Raw genomic sequence first — 21627 nt, 5'->3', positions numbered from 1 at the left:
TAGAGAAGATGATCCAAAATCTTGGAAATAGAATAGACAAAATGCAAGAAACATTTAACAAGGACGTAGAAAAACTAAAGAGGAACCAAGCAACGATGAAAAGCACAATAAATGAAATTTAAAATACTCTAGAAGGGATCAATAGCAGAATAACTGAGGCAGAAGAACGGGTAAGTGACCTGGAAGATAAAATAGTGGAAATAAGTACTGCAAAGCAGAATAAAGAAAAAAGAATGAAAAGAACTGAGGACAGTCTCAGAGACCTCTGGGACAACATTAAACACACCAACATTCGAATTATAGGGGTCCCAGAAGAACAAGAGAAAAAGAAAGGGACTGAGAAAATATTTGAAGAGATTATAGTTGAAAACTTCCCTAATATGGGAAAGGAAATAGTTAATCAAGTCCTGGAAGCACAGAGAGTCCCATATAGGATAAATCCAAGGAGAAACACGCCAAGACACATATTAATCAAACTATCAAAAATTAAATATAAAGAAAACATATTAAAAGCATCAAGGGAAAAACAACAAATAACACACAAGGGAATCCCCATAAGGTTAACAGCTGATCTTTCAGCAGAAACTCTGCAAGCCAGAAGGGAGTGGCAGGATATACTTAAAGTGAGGAAGGAGAAAAACGTACAACCAAGATTACTCTACACAGCAAGGATCTCATTCAGATTTGATGGAGAAATTAAAACCTTTACAGATGGGGCTTCCCTGGTGGCGCAGTGGTTGAGATTCTGCCTGCCAATGCAGGGGACATGGGTTCAAGCCCTGGTCTGGGAAGATCCCACATGCCGTGGGGCAACTGGGCCCGTGAGCCACAACTACTGAGCCTACGCATCTGGAGCATGTGCTCTGCAGTGGAGAGGCCGTGATAGTGAGAGGCCCGCGCACCGCAATGAAGAGTGGCCCCCCCGCTCGCCGCAACTAGAGCAAGCCCTCGCACAGAAACGAAGACCCAACACAGTCAAAATAATAAATAAATTAATTAATTAATTAAAAAAAAAAAAAACCTTTACAGACAAGCAAAAGCTGAGAGACTTCAGCACCACCAAACCAGCTTTACAACAAATGCTAAAGGAACTTCTCTAGGCAAGAAACACAAGAGAAGGAAAACACCTACAATAACAAACCCAAAACATTTAAGAAAATGGGAATAGGAACATACATATCGATAATTACCTTAAATGTAAATGGATTAAATGCTCCCACCAAAAGACACAGACTGGCTGAATGGATACAAAAACAAGACCCATATATATGCTGTCTACAAGAGACCCACTTCAGACCTAGGGACACATACAGACTGAAATTGAGGGGATGGAAAAAGATATTCCATGCAAATGGAAATCAAAAGAAAGCTGGAGTACCAATTCTCGTATCAGACAAAATAGACTTTAAAATAAAGACTATTACAAGAGACAAAGAAGGACACTACATAATGATCAAGGGACCGATCCAAGAAGAAGATATAACACTTGTAAATATTTATGCACCCAACATTGGAGCACCTCAATACATAAGGCAAATACTAACAGCCATAAAAGGGGAAATCGACAGTAACACAATCATACGAGGGGACTTTAACACCCCACTTTCACCAATGGACAGATCATCCAAAATGAAAATAAATAAGGAAACACAAGCTTTAAATGATACATTAAACAAGAGGGACTTAATTGATATTTATAGGACATTCCACCCAAAAACAACAGAATACACATTTTTCTCAAGTGCTCATGGAACATTCTCCAGGATAGATCATATCTTGGGTCACAAATCAAGCCTTGGTAAATTTAAGAAAATTGAAATCGTATCAAGTATCTTTTCCGACCACAACGTTATGAGACTAGATATCAATTACAGGAAAAGATCTGTAAAAAACACAAACACATTGAGGCTAAACAATACACTACTTAATAACGAAGTGATCACTGAAGAAATCAAAGGGGAAATCAAAAAATACCTAGAAACAAATGACAATGGAGACACGACGACCCAATACCTATGGGATGCAGCAAAAGCAGTTCTAACAGGGAAGATTATAGCAATACAAGCCTACATCAAGAAACAGGAAACATCTCAAATAAACAACCTAACCTTGCACCTAAAGCAATTAGAGAAAGAAGAACAAAAAAACCCCAAAGTTAGCAGAACGAAAGAAATCATAAAGATCAGGTCAGAAATAAATGAAAAAGAAATGAAGGAAACAATAGCAAAGATCAATAAAAGAAAAACTGGTTCTTTGAGAAAATAAAAAAAATTGATAAACCATTAGCCAGACTCATCAAGAAAAAAAGGGAGAAGACCCAAATCAATAGAATTAGAAATGAAAAAGGAGAAGTAACAACTGACACTGCAGAAATACAAAGGATCATGAGAGATTACTACAAGCACCTCTATGCCAATAAAATGGACAACCTGGAAGAAATAGACACATTCTTAGAAATGCACAACCTGCCAAGACTGACCCAGGAAGAAATAGAAAATATGAACAGACCAATCACAAGCACTGAAATTGAAACTGTGATTAAAAAACTTCCTACAAACAAAAGGCCAGGACCAGATGGCTTCACAGGCGAATTCTATCAAACATTTAGAGAAGAGCTAACACCTATCCTTCTCAAACTCTTCCAAAATATAGCAGAGAGAGGAACACTCCCCAACTCATTCTACGAGGCCACCATCACCCTGATACCAAAACCAGACAAAGATATCACAAAGAAAGAAAACTACAGGCCAATATCACTGATGAACATAGATGCAAAAATCCTCAACAAAATACTAGCAAACAGAATCCAACAGCACATTAAAAGGATCATACACCATGATCAAGTGGGGTTTATCCCAGGAATGCAAGGATTCTTCAATATATGTAAATCAATCAACGTGATACACCATAGTAACAAATTGAAGGAGAAAAACCATATGATCATCTCAATAGATGCAGAGAAAGCTTTCGACAAATTCAACACCCATTTATGATAAAAGTACTGCAGAAAGTAGGCATAGAGGGAACTTTCCTCAACATAGTAAAGACCATATATGACAAACCCACAGCCAACATCATCCTCAAAGGTGGAAAACTGAAACCATTTCCACTAAGATCAGGAACAAGACAAGGTTACCCACTCTCACCACTATTATTCAACATAGCTTTGGAAGTGTTAGCCACAGCAATCAGAGAAGACAAAGAAATAAAAGGAATCCAAATCAGAAAAGAAGAAGAAAAGCTGTCACTGTTTGCAGATGACATGATACTATACATAGAGAATCCTAAAGATGCTACCAGAAAACTACTAGAGCTAATCAATGAATTTGGTAAAGTAGCAGGATACAAAATTAATGCAGAGAAATCTCTTGCATTCCTATACACTAATGATGAAAAATCTGAAATTTAAATTAAGAAAACACTCACATTTACCATTGCAACAAAAAGAATAAAATATCTAGGAACAAACCTACCTAAGGAGACAAAAGACCTGTATGCAGAAAACTATAGGACACTGATGAAAGAAATTAAAGATGATACAAATAGATGGAGAGATATACCATGTTCTTGGATTGGAAGAATCAACATAGTGAAAATGACTCTACTACCCAAAGCAATCTACAGATTCAATGCAATCCCTATCAAACTACCACTGGCTGCTGAGCCTTGGGGTACTGGCAGGCCTGTGGCTCGAATTCCCATGGTTCGAGGTGGCGGCACTCACCCTTCTGGCCAGGGTGCTTTGGGAAATATGTGTCGTGGGGGCCGCATATTTGTGCCAACCAAGACCTGGTGACGTTGGCACCGCAGACTGACTACAATGCAGAGCCACATGTCATCTGCTCTGCATTGGCTGCCTCAGCTTTACCAGCGCTGGTCATGTCTAAAGGTCATCGTATAGAGGAAGTTCCTGAACTTCCTTTCGTAGCTGAAGATAAAGTTGAAGGCTACAAGAAGACCAAGGAGGCTGTTTTGCTTCGGAAGAAACTTAAGGCCAGGAATGATATAAAAAGGTCTACGCCTCGCAGCGAATGAGAGCTGGCAAAGGCAAAGTGAGAAACGGTCGCCGTACCCAGCGCAGGGGACCCTGCATCATCTATAATGCGGACAGTGGTATCATCAAGGCCTTCAGAAACATCCCTGGAATTACTCTGTTTAATATAAGCAAAGTGAACATTTTGAAACTTGCTCCTGGGGGGCATGTGGGATGTTTCTGCATTTGGACTGAAAGTGCTTTCCACAAGTTAGAGGAGCTGTATGGCACTTGGCGTAAAGCCGCTCCCCTCAAGAGTAACTGCAACCTCCCCATGCACAAGATGCTCAATACAGACCTTAGCGGAATCTTGAAAAGCCCAGAGATCCAAAGAGCCCTCCGAGCACCACGCAAGAAGATTCATCGCAGAGTCCTGAAGAAGAATCCACTGAAAAACCTGAGACTCATGTTGAAGCTAAACCCATATGCAAAGACCATGCGCCGGAACACCATTCTCTGCCGGGCCAAGAACCACAAAATCCGCATGGATAGGGCAGCAGCAGCGCTAGAAGCCAAATCAGATGAGAAGGGGATTCCAGGCAAGAAGCCTGCGGTGGGGAAGAAAAGAAAGAAGGCTGTTTGCGTTAAGAAGCTGAAGAAGCCAAAGAAGGCTTTGGTGGGAAAAAAGTCTCCAGTGACCAAGAAACCAGCAGCTGAAAAGAAGCCCGCTAAAAAGAAGCCCGCAGAAAAGAAACCCACCACAGAGGAAAAGAAGGCTGCTGCATAAACTTAAATTTGTTTATTCGGTAAAGGTCAAATCATTTTGGACAGCTAATTTTGAATAAAGACCTGATCAAAGAGAAGTGAGAAACATGAAAAAAAAAAAAGGGTAGATCTTAAGAGTTCTCACGCCAGAAAAACAAATTTTGTAACTATGTATGATGACAGATGTCAACTAGACTTATTGTGGTGATCATTTCACCATGTATACAAATAGCAAATCATTATTTGTACACCTGAAACTAATATAATGTTATAGGTCAATTATACCTCAATCAAAAAAAAGTGGAAAAAAATTGGTTTAAATATTAAAGAAAAAACTAACACACACACACAAAAAAAAAACTACCACTGGCATTTTTCACAGAACTAGAACAAAAAATTTCACAATTTGTATGGAAACACAAAAGACCCCGAATAGCCAAAGCAATCTTGAGAACGAAAAATGGAGCTGGTGGAATCAGACTCCCTGACTTCAGACTATACTACAAAGCTACAGTAATCAAGACAGTTTGGTACTGGCACAAAAACAGAAACATAGATCAATGGAACAGGATAGAAGCCCAGAGATAAACCCACGCACATATGGTCACCTTATCTTTGATAAAGGAGACAAGCATATACAGTGGAAAAAAGACAGCCTCTTCAATAAGTGGTGCTGGGAAAACTGGACAGGTACATGTAAAAGTATGAAATCAGAACACTCCCTAACACCATGCACAAAAATAAACTCAAAATGGATTAAAGACCTAAATGTAAAGCCAGACACTGTCAAACTCTTAGAGGAAAACATAGGCAGAACACTGTATGACATAAATCACAGCAAGATCCTTTTTGACCCACCTCCTAGAGAGATGGAAATAAAAACAAAAATAAACAAATAGGACCTAATGAAACTTAAAAGCTTTTGCACAGCAAAGGAAACCATAAACAAGACCAAAAGACAACTCTCAGAATGGGAGAAAATATTTGCAAATGAAGCAACTGACAAAGGATTAATCTCCAAGATTTACAAGCAGCTCATGCAGCTCAATAACAAAAAAACAAACAACCCAATCCAAAAATGGGCAGGGCCCCTCGGGAAGATGGCGGAAGAGTAAGACGCGGAGATCACCTTCCTTCCCACAGATACAGTAGAAATACATCTACACGTGGAACTACTCCTACAGAACACCCACTGAACGCTGGCAGAAAACGTCCGACCTCCAAAAAGGCAAGAAACTCCCCCCGTACTTGGGTAGGGCAAAAGAAAAAAGAAATAACAGAGACAAAAGAATAGGGACGGCACCTGCACCAGTGGGAGGGAGCCGTGAAGGAGGAAAGATTTCCACGCACTAGGAAGCCCCTTCGCGGGCAGAGACTGCGGGTGGCAGAGGGGGGAAGCTTCGGAGCCACGGAGGAGAGCGCAGCCACAGGGGTGCGGAGGGCAAAGCGGAGAGGTTCCCGCACGGAGGAGCGGTGCCGACCAGCACTCTCCAGCCCGAGAGGCTTGTCTGCTCACCTGCCGGGGCGGGCGGGGCTGGGAGCTGAGGCGCGGGCTTCGGGCGGATCGCAGGGAGAGGACTGGGGTTGGTGGCATGAAAACAGCCTGAAGGGGTTAGTGCACCACAGCTAGCCGAGAGGGAGTCCAGGAAAAAGTCTGCAGCTGCCGAAGAGGCAAGAGACTTTTTCTTCCCTCTTTGTTTCCTGGTGCGCGAGGAGAGAGGATTCAGAGCGCCGCCTAAACGAACTTCAGAGACGGGCGCGAGCCGCAGCTACCAACGCGGATCCCACAGCAACAGGGGCGCAGAGGGAAAAACGGAGAGATTCCCGCACAGAGGATCGGCGCGGAGCAGCACTCAGCAACCGGAGAGGCTTGTCTGCTCCCCCGCTGGGGCGGGCGGGGCTGGGAGCTGAGGCTCGGCTTCGGTCGGATCGCAGGGAGAGTACTGAGGCTGGCGGCGTGAACACAGCCTGAAGGGGTTAACGCACCACAGCTGGCTGGGAGGGAGACCGGGAAAAGGTCTGCAGCTGCCGAAGAGGCAAGAGACTTTTTCTTGCCTCTTTGTTTCGCTGAGCGCAAGGAGAGGGGATTCAGAGTGCCGCCTAAACGAACTCCAGAGAAAGGCGCGAGCCGTGGCGATCAGCACGGACCCCAGAGACGGGCGTGAGACGCTGGGGCTGCTGCTGCCGCCTCCAAAAAGCCTGTGTGTGAGCACAGGTCACTTTCCACGTCGCCCCTCCCGGGAGCCTGTGCAGCCCGCCACTGCCAGGGTCCCGTGATCCGGGGACAAGTTCCCCGGGAGAACGCACTGCCCGCCTCAGGCTGGTGCAACGTCACACCAGCCTCGTCCGCCGCAGGCTCACCCCGCCTCCTCTGTACACCTCCCTCCCCGCGGCCTGAGTGAGCCAGAGCCCCCGAAGCAGCTGCTCCTTTAACCCCGTCCTGTCTGGGCGGGGAATAGACGCCCTCAGGCGACCTACACGCAGAGGCGGGTCCAAATCCAAAGCTGAACCCCAGGAGCTGTGCGAACAGGGAAGATAAGGGGAAATCTCTCCCAGCAGCCTTAGAAGCAGCGGATTAAAACTCCACAAACAACTTGATGTGCCTGCATCTGTTGAATACCTGAATAGACAACGAATCATCCCAAATTCAGGAGGTGGACTTTGGGAGCAGGATATATTAATTTTTCCCCTTTTCCTTTTATTTGTGAGTGTATATGTATATGCTTCTGGGTGCGATTTTGTCTGTATAGCTTTGCTTTACAATAGCTTTATTTTACTTCACTATATTATAGCCTCTTTCTTTCTTTCTTTCTTTCTATTTTTTCTCCCTTTTACTCTGAGCCGTGTGGACGAAAGGCTCTTGGTGCTCCAGCCAGGCATCAGGGCCGTGCCTCTGAGGTGGGAGAGCCAACTTCAGGACACTGGTCCACAAGAGACCTCCCAGCTCCACGTAATACCAAACGGCAAAAATCTCTCAGAGATCTCCATCTCAACATCAAGACCCAGCTTCACTCAACGACCAGCAAGCTACAGTGCTGGACACCCTATGCCAAACAACTAGCAAGACAGGAACACAGCCCCATCCATTAGCAGAGAGGCTGCCTAAAATCATAATAAGGCCATTGACACCCCAAAATACACCACCAGACGTGGACATGCCCACCAGAAAGACAAGATCCAACCTCATCCACCAGAGCTCAGGCACTAGTTCCCTCCACCAGGAAGCCTACACAACCCACTGAACAAACCTTAGCCACTGGGGACAGATACCAAAAACAACAGGAACTACGAACCTGCAGCCTGTGAAAAGGAGACTCCAAACACAGTCAGATAAGCAAAATGAGAAGACAGAAAAACACACAGCAGATGAAGGAGCAGGGTCAGAACATACCAGACTTAACAAATGAAAAGGAAATAGGTAGTCTACCTGAAAAAGAATTCAGAATAATGATAGTAAGGATGATCCAAAATCTTGGAAATAGAATAGACAAAATGCAAGAAACATTTAACAAGGACGTAGAAGAACTAAAGAGGAACCAAGCAATGATGAAAACCACAATAAATGAAATTAAAAATACTCTAGATGGGATCAATAGCAGAATAACTGAGGCAGAAGAAAGGATAAGTGACCTGGAAGATAAAATGGTGGAAATAACTACTGCAGAGCAGGATAAAGAAAAAAGAATGAAAAGAACTGAGGACAGTCTCAGAGGCCTCTGGGACAACATTAAACGCACCAACATTCGAATTATAGGGGTACCAGAAGAAGAAGAGAAAAAGAAAGGGACTGAGAAGATATTTGAAGAGATTATAGTTGAAAACTTCCCTAATATGGGAAAGGAAATAGTTAATCAAGTCCTGGAAGCACAGAGAGTCCCATACAGGATAAACCCAAGGAGAAACACACCAAGACACATATTAATCAAACTGTCAAAAATTAAATATAAGGAAAACATATTAAAGGCAGCAAGGGAAAAAAAAACAAATAATACACAAGGGAATCCCCATAAGGTTAACAGCTGATCTTTCAGCAGAAACTCTGCAAGCCAGAAGGGAGTGGCAGGATATACTTAAAGTGATGAAGGAGAAAAACCTACAACCAACATTACACTACCCAGCAAGGATCTCATTCAGATTTGATGGAGAAATTAAAACCTTTACAGACAAGCAAAAGCTGAGAGAGTTCAGCACCACCAAACCAGCTTTACAACAAATGCTAAAGGAACTTCTCTAGGCAAGAAACACAAGAGAAGGAAAACACCTCCAATAACAAACCCAAAACATTTAAGAAAATGGGAATAGGAACATACATATCGATAATTACCTTGAATGTAAATGGATTAAATGCTCCCACCAAAAGACACAGGCTGGCTGAATGGATACAAAAACAAGACCCATATATATGCTGTCTACAAGAGACACACTTCAGACCTAGAGACACATATAGACTGAAAGTGAGGGGATGGAAAAAGATATTCCATGCAAATGGAAATCAAAAGAAAGCTGGAGTAGCAATTCTCACATCAGACAAAATAGACTTTAAAATAAAGACTATTACAAGAGACAAAGAAGGACACTATATAATGATCAAGGGATCGATCCAAGAGGAAGGTATAACAATTGTAAATATTTATGCACCCAACATAGGAGCACCTCAATACATAAGGCAAATACTAACAGCCATAAAAGGGGAAATCGACAGCAACACAATCATAGTAGGGGACTTTAACACCCCACTCTCACCAATGGACAGATCATCCAAAATGAAAATAAATAAGGAAACACAAGCTTTAAATGATACATTAAACAAGATGGACTTAATTGATATTTATAGGACATTCCACCCAAAAACAACAGAATACACATTTTTCTCAAGTGCTCATGGAACATTCTCCAGGATAGATCATATCTTGGGTCACAAATCAAGCCTTGGTAAATTTAAGAAAATTGAAATCGTATCAAGTATCTTTTCCGACCACAACGCTATGAGACTAGATATCAATTACAGGAAAAGATCTGTAAAAAATACAAACACATGGAGGCTACACAATACATTACTTAATAACGAAGTGATCACTGAAGAAATCAAAGGAGAAATCAAAAAATACCTAGAAACAAAAGACAATGGAGATACGACGACCCAAAACCTATGGGACGCAGCAAAAGCAGTTCTAACAGGGAAGATTATAGCAATACAAGCCTACCTCAAGAAACAGGAAACATCTCGAATAAACAACCTAACCTTGCACCTAAAGCAATTAGAGAAAGAAGAACAAAAAAACCCCAAAGCCAGCAGAAGGAAAGAAATTATAAAGATCAGGTCAGAAATAAATGAAAAAGAAATGAAGGAAACAATAGCAAAAATCAATGAAACTAAAAGCTGGTTCTTTGAGAAGTTAAACAAAATTGATAAACCATTAGCCAGACTCATCAAGAGAAAAAGGGAGAAGACTCAGATCAATAGAATTAGAAATGAAAATGGAGAAGTAACCACTGACACTGCAGAAATTCAAAAGATCATGAGAGATTACTACAAGCAACTCTATGCCAATAAAATGGACAACCTGGAAGAAATGGACACATTCTTAGAAATGCACAAACTGCCGAGACTGACCCAGGAAGAAATAGAAAATATGAACAGACCAATCACAAGCACTGAAATTGAAACTGTGATTAAAAACCTTCCAACAAACAAAAGCCCAGGACCAGATGGCTTCACAGGTGAATTCTATCAAACATTTAGAGAAGAGCTAACACCTATCCTTCTCAAACTCTTCCAAAATATTGCAGAGGGAGGAACACTCCCCAACTCATTCTACGAGGCCACCATCACCCTGATACCAAAACCAGACAAAGATGTCACAAAGAAAGAAAACTACAGGCCAATATCACTGATGAACAAAGATGCAAAAATCCTCAACAAAATACTAGCAAACAGAATCCAACAGCACTTTAAAAGGATCATACACCATGATCAAGTGGGGTTTATCCCAGGAATGCAAGGATTCTTCAATATACGCAAATCAATCAATGTGATACATCATATTAACAAATTGAAGAAGAAAAACCATATGATCATCTCAATAGATGCAGAGAAAGCTTTCGACAAAATTCAACACCCATTTATGATAAAAGCCCTGCAGAAAGTAGGCATAGAGGGAACTTTCCTCAACATAGTAAAGACCATATATGACAAACCCACAGCCAACATCATCCTCAAAGGTGGAAAACTGAAACCATTTCCACTAAGATCAGGAACAAGACAAGATTGCCCACTCTCACCACTATTATTCAACATAGTTTTGGAAGTGTTAGCCACAGCAATCAGAGAAGACAAAGAAATAAAAGGAATCCAAATCGGAAAAGAAGAAGTAAAGCTGTCACTATTTGCAGATGACATGATACTATACATAGAGAATCCCAAAGATGCTACCAGAAAACTCCTAGAGCTAATCAATGAATTTGGTAAAGTAGCAGGGTACAAAATTAATGCACAGAAATCTTTTGCATTTCTATACACTAATGACGAAAAATCTGAAAGTGAAATTAAGAAAACACTCCCATTTACCACTGCAACAAAAAGAATAAAATATCTAGGAATAAACCTACCTAAGGAGACAAAAGACCTGTATGCAGAAAATTATAAGACACTGATGAAAGAAATTAAAGATGATACAAATAGATGGAGAGATATACCATGTTCCTGGATTGGAAGAATCAACATTGTGAAAATGACTCTACTACCCAAAGCAATCTACAGATTCAATGCAATCCCTATCAAACTACCACTGGCATTTTTCACAGAACTAGAACAAAAACTTTCCCAATTTGTATGGAAACACAAAAGACCCCGAATAGCCAAAGCAATCTTGAGAACGAAAAACGGAGCTGGGGGAATCAGGCTCGCTGACTTCAGACTATATTACAAAGCTACAGTAATCAAGACAGTTTGGTACTGGCACAAAAACAGAAATATAGATCAATGGAACAGGATAGAAAGCCCAGAGATAAACCCACACACATATGGGCACCTTATTTTTGATAAAGGAGGCAAGCATATACAGTGGAGAAAAGACAGCCTCTTCAATAAGTGGTGCTGGGAAAATTGGACAGGTACATGTAAAAGTATGAAATTAGAACACTCCCTGACACCATGCACAAAAATAAACTCAAAATGGATTAAAGACCTAAGTGTAAGGGCAGACACTATCAAACTCTTAGAGGAAAACATAGGCAGAACACTCTATGACATACATCACAGCAAGATTCTTTTTGACCCAGCTCCCAGAGAAATGGAAATAAGAACACAAATAAACAAATGGGACCTAATGAAACTTAAAAGCTTTTGCACAGCAAAGGAAACCATAAACAAGACCAAAAGACAACCATCAGAATGGGAGAAAATATTTGCAAATGAAGCAACTGACAAAGGATTAATCTCCAAGATTTACAAGCAGCTCATGCAGTTCAATAACAAAAAAACGAACAACCCAATCCAAAAATGGACCGAAGACCTAAATAGACATTTCTCCAAAGAAGATATACAGATGGCCTACAGACACATGAAAGAATGCTCAACATCATTAATCATTAGAGAAATGCAAATCAAAACTACAATGAGATATCATCTCACACCAGTCAGAATGGCCATCATCAAAAAATCTAGAAACAATAAATGCTGGAGAGGGTGTGGAGGAAAGGGAACACTCTTGCACTGTTGGTGGGAATGTAAATTGATACAGCCACTATGGAGAACAGTATGGAGGTTCCTTAAAAAACTACAAATAGAACTACCATACGACCCAGCAATCCCACTACTGGGCATATACCCTGAGAAAACCATAGGTCAAAAAGAGTCATGTACCAAAATGTTCATTGCAGCTCTATTTATAATAGCCAGGACATGGAAGCAATCTAAATGTCCATTGACAGATGAATGGATAAAGAAGATGTGGCACATATATACAATGGAATATTACTCAGCCATAAAAAGAAATGAAATGGAGGTATTTGTAATGAGGTGGATGGAGTTAGAGTCTGTCATACAGAGTGAAGTAAGTCAGAAAGAGAAAAACAAATACAGTATGCTAACACATATATACGGAATCTAAGGGAAAGAAAAAAAAAAAAAAGGCCATGAAGAACCTAGTGGCAAGACGGGAATAAAGACACAGACCTACTAGAGAATGGACTTGAGGATATGGGGAGGGGGTGGGGTGAGATGTGACAGGGTAAGAGAGTGTCATGGACATATATACACTACCAAATGTAAAATAGATAACTAGTGGGAAGCAGCCGCATAGCACAGGGAGATCAGCTCGGTGCTTTGTGACCACCTAGAGGGATGGGATGGGGAGGGTGGGAGGGAGGGAGATGCAAGAGGGAAGAGAAATGGGAACATATTGTATATGTATAACTGATTCACTTTGTTATAAAGCAGAAGCTAACACACCATTGTAAGGCAATTATACTTCAATAAAGATGTTAAAAAAAAAAAAACAAAGAAACATCAGTACATCAGTAACCTAATCAACAATTTACCTTTTTTGAAATCTAAGTCTTTAATACAAGTGGATAATCTTCAAAATTCAAAAAAAAAAAAAAAAAAAATGGGCAGAAGACCTAAATAGACATTTCTCCAAAGAAGGTATACAGATTGCCAGCAAACACATGAAAGAATGCTCAACATCATTAATCATTAGAGAAATGCAAATCAAAACTACAATGACATATCATCTCACACTGGTCAGAATGACCATCATCAAAAAATCTAGAAACAATAAATGCTGGAGAGGGGGTGTGGAGAAAAGGGAACACTCTTGCACTGTTGGTGGGAATGTAAATTGATAGAGCCACTATGGAGAACAGTATGGAGGTTCCTTAAAAAACTAAAAATAGAAGTACCATACGACCCAGCAATCCCACTACTGGGCATATACCCTGAGAAAACCATAATTCAAAAAGAGTCATGTCCCACAATGTTCATTGCAGCTCTATTTACAATAGCCAGGACATGGAAGCAACCTAAATGCCTATCATCGGATGAATGGATAAAGAAGATGTGGCACATATATACAATGGAACATTACTCAGCCATAAAAACAAACGAAACTGAGTTATTTGTAGTGAGGTGGATGGACTTAGAGTCTGTCATACAGAGTGAAGTAAGTCAGAAAGAGAAAAACAAATACAGTATGCTAACACATATATATGGAATCTAAGGAAGAAAAAAAAAGGTCATGAAGAACCTAGTTGCAAGACAGGAATAAAGACACAGACCTACTAGAGAATGGACTTGAGGATATGGGGAGGGGGAAGGGTAAAATGTGACAACGTGAGAGAGTGGCATGGACATATATACACTACCAAACGTAAAATAGATAGCCAGTGGGAAGCAACCACATAGCACACGGAGATCAGCTTTGTGCTTTGTGACCACCTAGAGGGGTGGGATAGGGAGGGTGGGAGGGAGGGAGATGCAAGAGGGAAGAGATATAGGAACATATGTATATGTATAACTGATTCACTTTGTTATAAAGCAGAAACTAACACACCATTGTAAAGCAATTATACTCCAATAAAGATGTTAAAAAAAAAAAAAAAAAAGAGCTAGGCTGCCCACACCCGTAAATTTGCCCTTTCAGAAAACCCTGTGAAACCTAGATAAGTGACTGTCTGAGTGACCCTGCCTCCACTCTCCTGTACCCAATAGCAAGTAATGAATGACCCTGCAAAACCTTAGACGCCCCACCCTCACACCCTGATAAAGGCAGAGCCCCAAGTCCTCTCTCTCTCTCTATACCTGTGACCTTATTGCATGGCCCCTGAGTGTGCCTTGTACCATCCAGGACATGAGTATTTAATCTTGTTCCTTAAAGTTCTCTGATGGTTCTTTGCTGAAGTGTACCCTGAGATCATAATTAGAAACTATTTTTAAATTTTTTCTAATAATAAAGTAAACCTTATATAACATGAACAAATAAAACTTCATTATTTTATTCTGTTCGGATTAAATTTTGCTATAACATCCATCAGAGATTACTGATCAATCTAAAAAAAATTCAATACTTAGATATTAATAAGTCTTTTGTCCCAAAATCAAGGGAGAAAAAAAACCTCTGGAACATAAGGTACTGTGTTCTAGGGGCCAATAAGATAAACTAAGAAAAAAAAGACAATTATTTAACTAAATACAACAGAGAGAGAATTATATTTGGATTTTTTAAATAAAATGAGAAGCAAGATAGCAGAAGTTTTTTTTTAGTTTTAATGATGTTATTGAAATTTAGTGAAAATTTTAAAATAAAATTTAGAAATTTTAGAAATTTAGAAATTAAATTTAGAAAAATTAAATGAAATTTAGAGTTAAATGCTCCTTTCATCCTATGCTGGGAAACAAATTTCCATTTAAAAGAAAATTTGGTGGAACAGTATATGTAGGAACATGGAAGTAGTCTTTAATGAGTAATACAATGTTTACTCTGGGGAGAAAATTCTCCACTTGGTCATCAAAACTGTGGGATGGTGATGCTGATGATGGTAATGGCAGGGATGATGAAATACTAGGGGAGGAACGACACACATGCATGGTCAGAAACTCATTTCTGTAGTACAGCAGTTTTGTATCTTTCAGTCTACTGTTTTCCTTTCTTCAAATTAGGTCCTTCCTAATACTGAGATTGTCATACTGAGTAAAGGAAGTCAGACAGAGAAAGACAAATATCATATGATATCACTCATATGTGGAATCTAAAAATAAAATGGTACAAATGAACTTATTTACAAAACAAAATAGAGTCACAGATGCAGAAAACAAACTTATGGTTACCAGGGGGGTAAGGGGGCAGGGATAAATTGGGAGATTGGGATTGATATATTAATACTACTATGTATAAAATAAATAACTAATAAGGACCTGCTGTATAGCACAGGGAACTCTACTCAATATTCTGTAAAGACCTATATGGGAAAAGAATCTAAAATTTAGTGAAAATTTAAAAACTTTTTTAAATTTAAAAATCAATTGAAAGAACAAGCAAATCAATAATAAATAAAATTTGTACCCTTTGTTTTATTGTATCTTAGAAAGGTAATAATGGCCACAAATCTGCCCTTCTATGTGATGGTTGCATGATTGCCATCAACAACCAACTCAGCAGGTTCAGTATTTGCAGTCAGCAGTCAAAGAACTTGGCTCCACCACTCACTGCCATTCTGGACAATTATTTAACCTCTTCTATGCCTCAGTTTACACATCTGTAAAATGGGGATAATAATAATAGTAGTAGCCATCTCACAGAGTCTTTAAAAGGTTTACATGAAGTGAAATATATAATGCACTTAGTGTCTTGCAAATATAGTAGTACAAAGTATACAGAGTATAGTTATTTGCCCCTACTGTTACATTCATTGAGATTTAGGCACTGTGGTTCATAAATCTCAAGCTACCTAAAAGCATCACCTGGTATTAGTCATTATAAGGACAAAAAATATAAAGCCAAATAATTAATTACTTAGCTCTGAGGGATAATTCCTGCCTGAGATGCAACTTGGTCTAAGATGATACCATTATTATACTCACCCAACTAAGGAGGCTTAACTGAACAATATATTGGTGAATGATTTATCAATAGTGAGTTGCTTTACTTGAGAAGGCCTTGAAACTAGGCACTAAGTAATTGTCACCTGGATATGTAGGATAACCTATAACAAACACAACAACAGAAAAACAAGTAAAGAGCTTTTACCTGGGACTTTGAAGTTCAGAATCACAGCCCTGTGCTAAATGGAGAACCATAGATTCTTTGGCTCTTGGTCATGTCCAGTGATCATATCCAGGTCTATCACACTAGGGAAATAAGCAGTCACCACACACAGGTTGATGTGTAACAGAGTAAGTGAATCAAAAGCAACATAGAGAGGACAGAATTCTCAGTAAATGTTATGCCCTCAACACATGCTGACTGATGAGTCAATGATGACAGAGAAATACCTGAATCTATCAATTAATTACTCTGAGGAGAGTGATGTCAGCATCATGGTGGTTTGAGTCTTTCCTTTTTTCTCTCCTCTTTGCTTTACAACTAATCAGACAGCCACAAACGGAGGTGAGGGTTAAAGGGGGAAGAAACTGCACAACACACCAGGACACCCAAGAGATGGATATTCATCTGTCTGAAAGTGGGGGATTGGATGATGGAGGAAGTGGAGCCTGCAGCAACAGAGGCTGTGATAGCAGAGAAGGCAGTACAACCTTTCTGGCAGAGGAAGCAGAAGGTGAAGGTGGTGAGGGAGGGTTTGCCTGGCCACATGTACTACAGATGGAGGGACCAGTTTCTCTCTCAAAAGGGAGACTGGAGTGACAGGGGGAAGGGAAAGAAGAGGGAAGTATGCAGACACAGAGAGCTGATAGAAAGTGTCTCCTGCTGTATGTCCCCTGGAGGCAACAGGAGTGCCCACAGTCCTCTGAGACCCCCTCACTTGAGGATTCCCCTACCAGGACATGGGTACATCCAAAGCCATAAGTGCTAAGTACACATCTCCTCACACCTCCTCCCCCCACTCTGCTGCCACCCTTAGTTTTGTTTTTTTAATATTCAGGCTCCCAACCTTAGTCAGCACTTATAAGAGAAACCAAAAACTTGTATATCACCACCTTCTGGAAAACAAAAGGCCTCTAACTATCAACCTAATGAATTACTAGAATCAAAGTAAACAAAGCCTTGCCTAAATAAGAATGGTGTTCACTTCTTCAAATGTGGTGGCAGAGGCACTTTTCATCAAACACCATAAAAAATCACAATAAAAAGTTATCACAAAAAGAAAATGACAATTTCCTAGCAGTAGAATCCAAAGACCTCGAATATTGTGATCTAACTGATAAGGAATTTTAAAGTGGCTATTATGAAGAAACTCAATGAGCTACAAGAAAACTCAGAAAGGCAATCTTAGGAATACAATTAATGAACAGAAGGAGTACTTAACCAAAGAAATTGGAATCCTAAAAAAGAACCAAACAGAAATTCTGCAGCTGAAGAACTCAAAAAATGAGACGAAGAATGCATTAGGATGCACTGGAAATAAAGCAGGTCATATGGAAGAGAGAATTAGTGAGCTCAAGGATAGACATATAGAAATAGTACAGGTGGAAGAGGAGAGAGAACTAAGATTTTTTTTTTAAGTGAAGAAACCCTATGAAATCTATCTGATTCCATTAGGAAAGGCAACAGAAGAATAATCAGTATCCCAGAAGGAGAAGAGAGGAAGGGAGCTGAGAGCTTATTTAAAGACATAATAGCTGAGAACGTCCCAAAGCTGGGGAAGGAACTGGATATACAAGTCCATGAGGATAATAGAACACCATATTATCTCAAGGCAAAAAGACCTTCTCCAAGACATATTATATTAAAACTGTCAAAGGTCAGTAATAATTTTTTAAAAAAGAATTTTAAAGCAGCCAGGGGAAAAAAACAATAACCTACAAAGATACTCCCATTAGGCTATCAGAGATTTCTCAGCAAAAACTCTACAAGCCAGGAGAGAATGAAATAACATACTCAAAATGTTGAAAGATAAAAACTGCCTACTAAGAATACTCTATCCAGCAGAGTTACCTTTCAGATATGAAGGAGAAATAAAGGCTTTCCCAGACAAACAAAAGCTGAGTGAGTTCACCAACACTAGACCAGCCTTATAAGAAATGTTAAGAGGAACTCTTCAACTACAACTACTATAGCTACTACAACTTGGTAATGAAATCAAAGTATAAAAAGAGATAATTTGTGACATCAAAAATATAAAAGGGGAAAAGCAAAAGAATAAAACCTGTATAGATGAATAAAAATATATTGCTATCAGCAGGAAAAGTGCTATTTTATCTATGAGATATTTTATGTAAACTTCATAGCAACCACAAAGCAAAAATCTGGAGCAGAGACACGAAACATAGAAAAGGGAAGATGGTTTTTCATCATAGAAAACCACCAACTTACAAAGGTAGACAGAAAGAGAAGGAAAAAGAAAAAAATGAAGAGACAAGATAACTAGAACACAAAAGATAAAATGACAGTAGTAAATCCTTATATATCAATAATCACCCTAAATATAAATAGATTGAACTCACCAATCAAAGACACCATGACTGGACAGATTAAAAAACAAACAAACAAACAAACAAGACCCAACTATATGCTGCCTACAGGAGACTCATTTCAGCTCTAAAGAAACACACAGGCTCGAAGTGAAAAGATGAAAGAAGATATTCTCAGCAAACAGAAATAAAAGGAAGGTGGGCATAGCCATGCTTATATCAGACAAAATAGACTTCAAGCCAAAAAAGCTAACAGGAGACAAAGAAGGTCATTACATAATGATAAAGGAGTCAATACATCAAGAAGGTATAACAATCATAAATATATATGCTCCCAAAACCCAGGCACTGAAATATATCAAGCAATTAGTAACAGATCTTAAGGGAGAAGTAGAAAACAATACAATAATTGTAAGGAACTTCAATACCCAACTATCAGCAATGGACAGATAATCCAGACAGAAAAGCAACAAGGAAACATTGGAATTGAACTACGTTTTAGAACAAATAAATATAATAGACAAATACAGAACACTCCATCCAACAGAAGCAGAACACACATTCTTCTCAAGTGAACTTGGAATATTATCCAGGATAGATCATATGACAGGCCATGAAACAAATATTAGCAAATTTAAGAAAACTGAAGTCATACCAACTATCTTCTCTGACCACAATGGTATGAAACTAGAAATCAACAAGAGTAAAATGAGATGATTTACAAATATACAGAAACTAAACAACACACTTCTAAAGAACCATTGGTTCAAAGAAGAAATCAAAAGGGAAATAAAAAATTATCTTGATACAAATGAAAATGAAAACACATCATGTCAAATATTGTGGAATGCAGCAGAACAGTTCTGAGAGGAAAGTTTATAGCAATAATGCATATATTAAGAAATTAGAAAGATTTCAAATAACTAACTTTACAACTCAAGGAACTAGAAAAAGAAGACCTAATTAAGCCCAAAGTTGGTAAAAGGAAGGAAATAATAAGAATCAAAGCAGAAATAAATGAATGAGGCTGGAAAAACAATACAAATGATCAAAAATCTAAGAGCTAGTTATTCAAAAAGAGAAGCAGAATTGATAAACCTTTAGCTAGATTAAGAAAAAAAGAAGAAAAAGCATTTGGCAAAATACAACATTCTTTCATGATAAAAACCCTTAACAGACTGAGTATAGAAGGAACATACTTCAGCATAATAAAAGCCATATATGACAAACTCCCAGCTAACATTATACTCAATGGAGAAAAATTGAAAATGTCTCCTCTATGATCAGGAAAAGCCAAAGATGCCCACTCTCAACCACACCCATTCAAATAATATAGTACTAGCTAGAGCAGTTAGACAAGACAAAGAAATAAAGGCATCCAAATTGAAAACGAAGAACTAAAATTGTAATTTGCTGATGATATGATCCTATATATAGAAAAACCCAAAGAATACGTTTTTAAACTTTGGAAGTAGTCAACAATATCAGTAAAGTGGCATGTTACAAAATCAACAGACAAAAATCAATTTCATTCCTTAACACTAATGATGAAGCATCTGACAAAGAAATAAAGAAAACAATCTAATTTATAATAGCACCAAAAACAAATATTTAGGAAAAAATTTAACCAAGGAAGTGAAATATATGTACAATGAAAACCACTAAACTTTGCTGAAAGAAGTTGAAGAAGACACAAATAAATGTAAATGCATCCATGTTCATGGATAGGAAGAATTAACATTGTTAAATTGGCCATGCTACCCAAAGCAATCTACAGATTCAATGCAATCCCTATCAAAATACCAAAGGCATTCTTCATAGAAATAAGAGAAACGATCCTAAAATTTATGCGGAACCACAAGAGATCCTAAATAGTCAAAGAAATCTTGAGGAAAAAGAACAAAGCTGGAGGTATCACTAGTCAACTAATATTCAACAAGGGAGCCAAGAATATCTAGTTGGGAAAAGATAGTCTCTTTAACTCATAATGCTGGGGAAACTGGAGAAACACATGTAGAACAATTAAATTGGACCCCTATCTCATACCACTTACAAAAATTAACTTGAAATGGATCAAAGACTTAAACATAAAACCTGATCCCATAAAACTCCGAGAAGAAAATGTCAAGAAGAAGCTCATCAATATTGGTCTTGGCAATAATTTTGGGGGCATAACAACAAAAGCAGAAACAACAAAAGAAAAAAAAATCAACAAATAAGATTACATCAAACTCAAGCTTCTGCACAGCAAAAGAAACAATTAACAAAATGAAAAAACTTACATAATGGTAAAATTTTGCAAACCACATATCGGTAATTGATTGATATCCAAAATATAGAGAACTCAGTCAACTCAATAACAAAAAAAACAAACAATTCAATTTAAAAAATGGGCATAAGAACTAAATAGACACTTTTCCAAAGAGGACATCAAAGTGGTCAACAGATACATGAAAAATACTCAACTTTAATTGTTAGCGAAATGTAAAACCACAATGAGAAATCATCTCACACCTGTTAGAATGGCTATTATCAAGATGACAAGAGACAACAAGTGCTGATAAGGATGTGGTAAATAGGGAAATTTTATACATTGTTGATAGGAATATAAATTGGTCCAACCACTATGGAAAAAAATATGGAGTTTCCTCAAAAAAGTTAAAAATAGGTGTACCATACAATCCAGCAATTCCACTTCTGAGTATATATCCAAAGCAAATGAAAATAGGATTCGAGGAAAATACACACTCCCATGTTGATGGCAGCATTATTCACAATAACCAAGATATGGAAACAACCC

The 21627-nt window shown here is 38.9% G+C and overlaps 1 long non-coding RNA gene and 1 pseudogene across 2 annotated transcripts in view; both read left to right on the top strand.

Annotated features, from left to right (window-relative positions):
* LOC309661547 overlaps positions 1-21627 on the top strand; it is a 544407-nt gene that overhangs the window by 397795 nt on the left and 124985 nt on the right. The window lies entirely within an intron of this gene.
* LOC309661535 (large ribosomal subunit protein uL4 pseudogene) lies at positions 3664-4836 on the top strand (annotated as a pseudogene). The gene has a single exon. The product of its transcript is annotated as a large ribosomal subunit protein uL4 pseudogene (transcript).

Source organism: Balaenoptera physalus, assembly GCF_965194825.1.
Source record: "Balaenoptera physalus genome assembly, chromosome: 5".
In the NCBI taxonomy this organism is placed as follows: domain Eukaryota; kingdom Metazoa; phylum Chordata; class Mammalia; order Artiodactyla; family Balaenopteridae; genus Balaenoptera; species Balaenoptera physalus.
The sequence above is the reverse complement of the archived record's forward strand: the minus strand, read 5'-3'. Positions and strand labels throughout refer to the sequence as shown.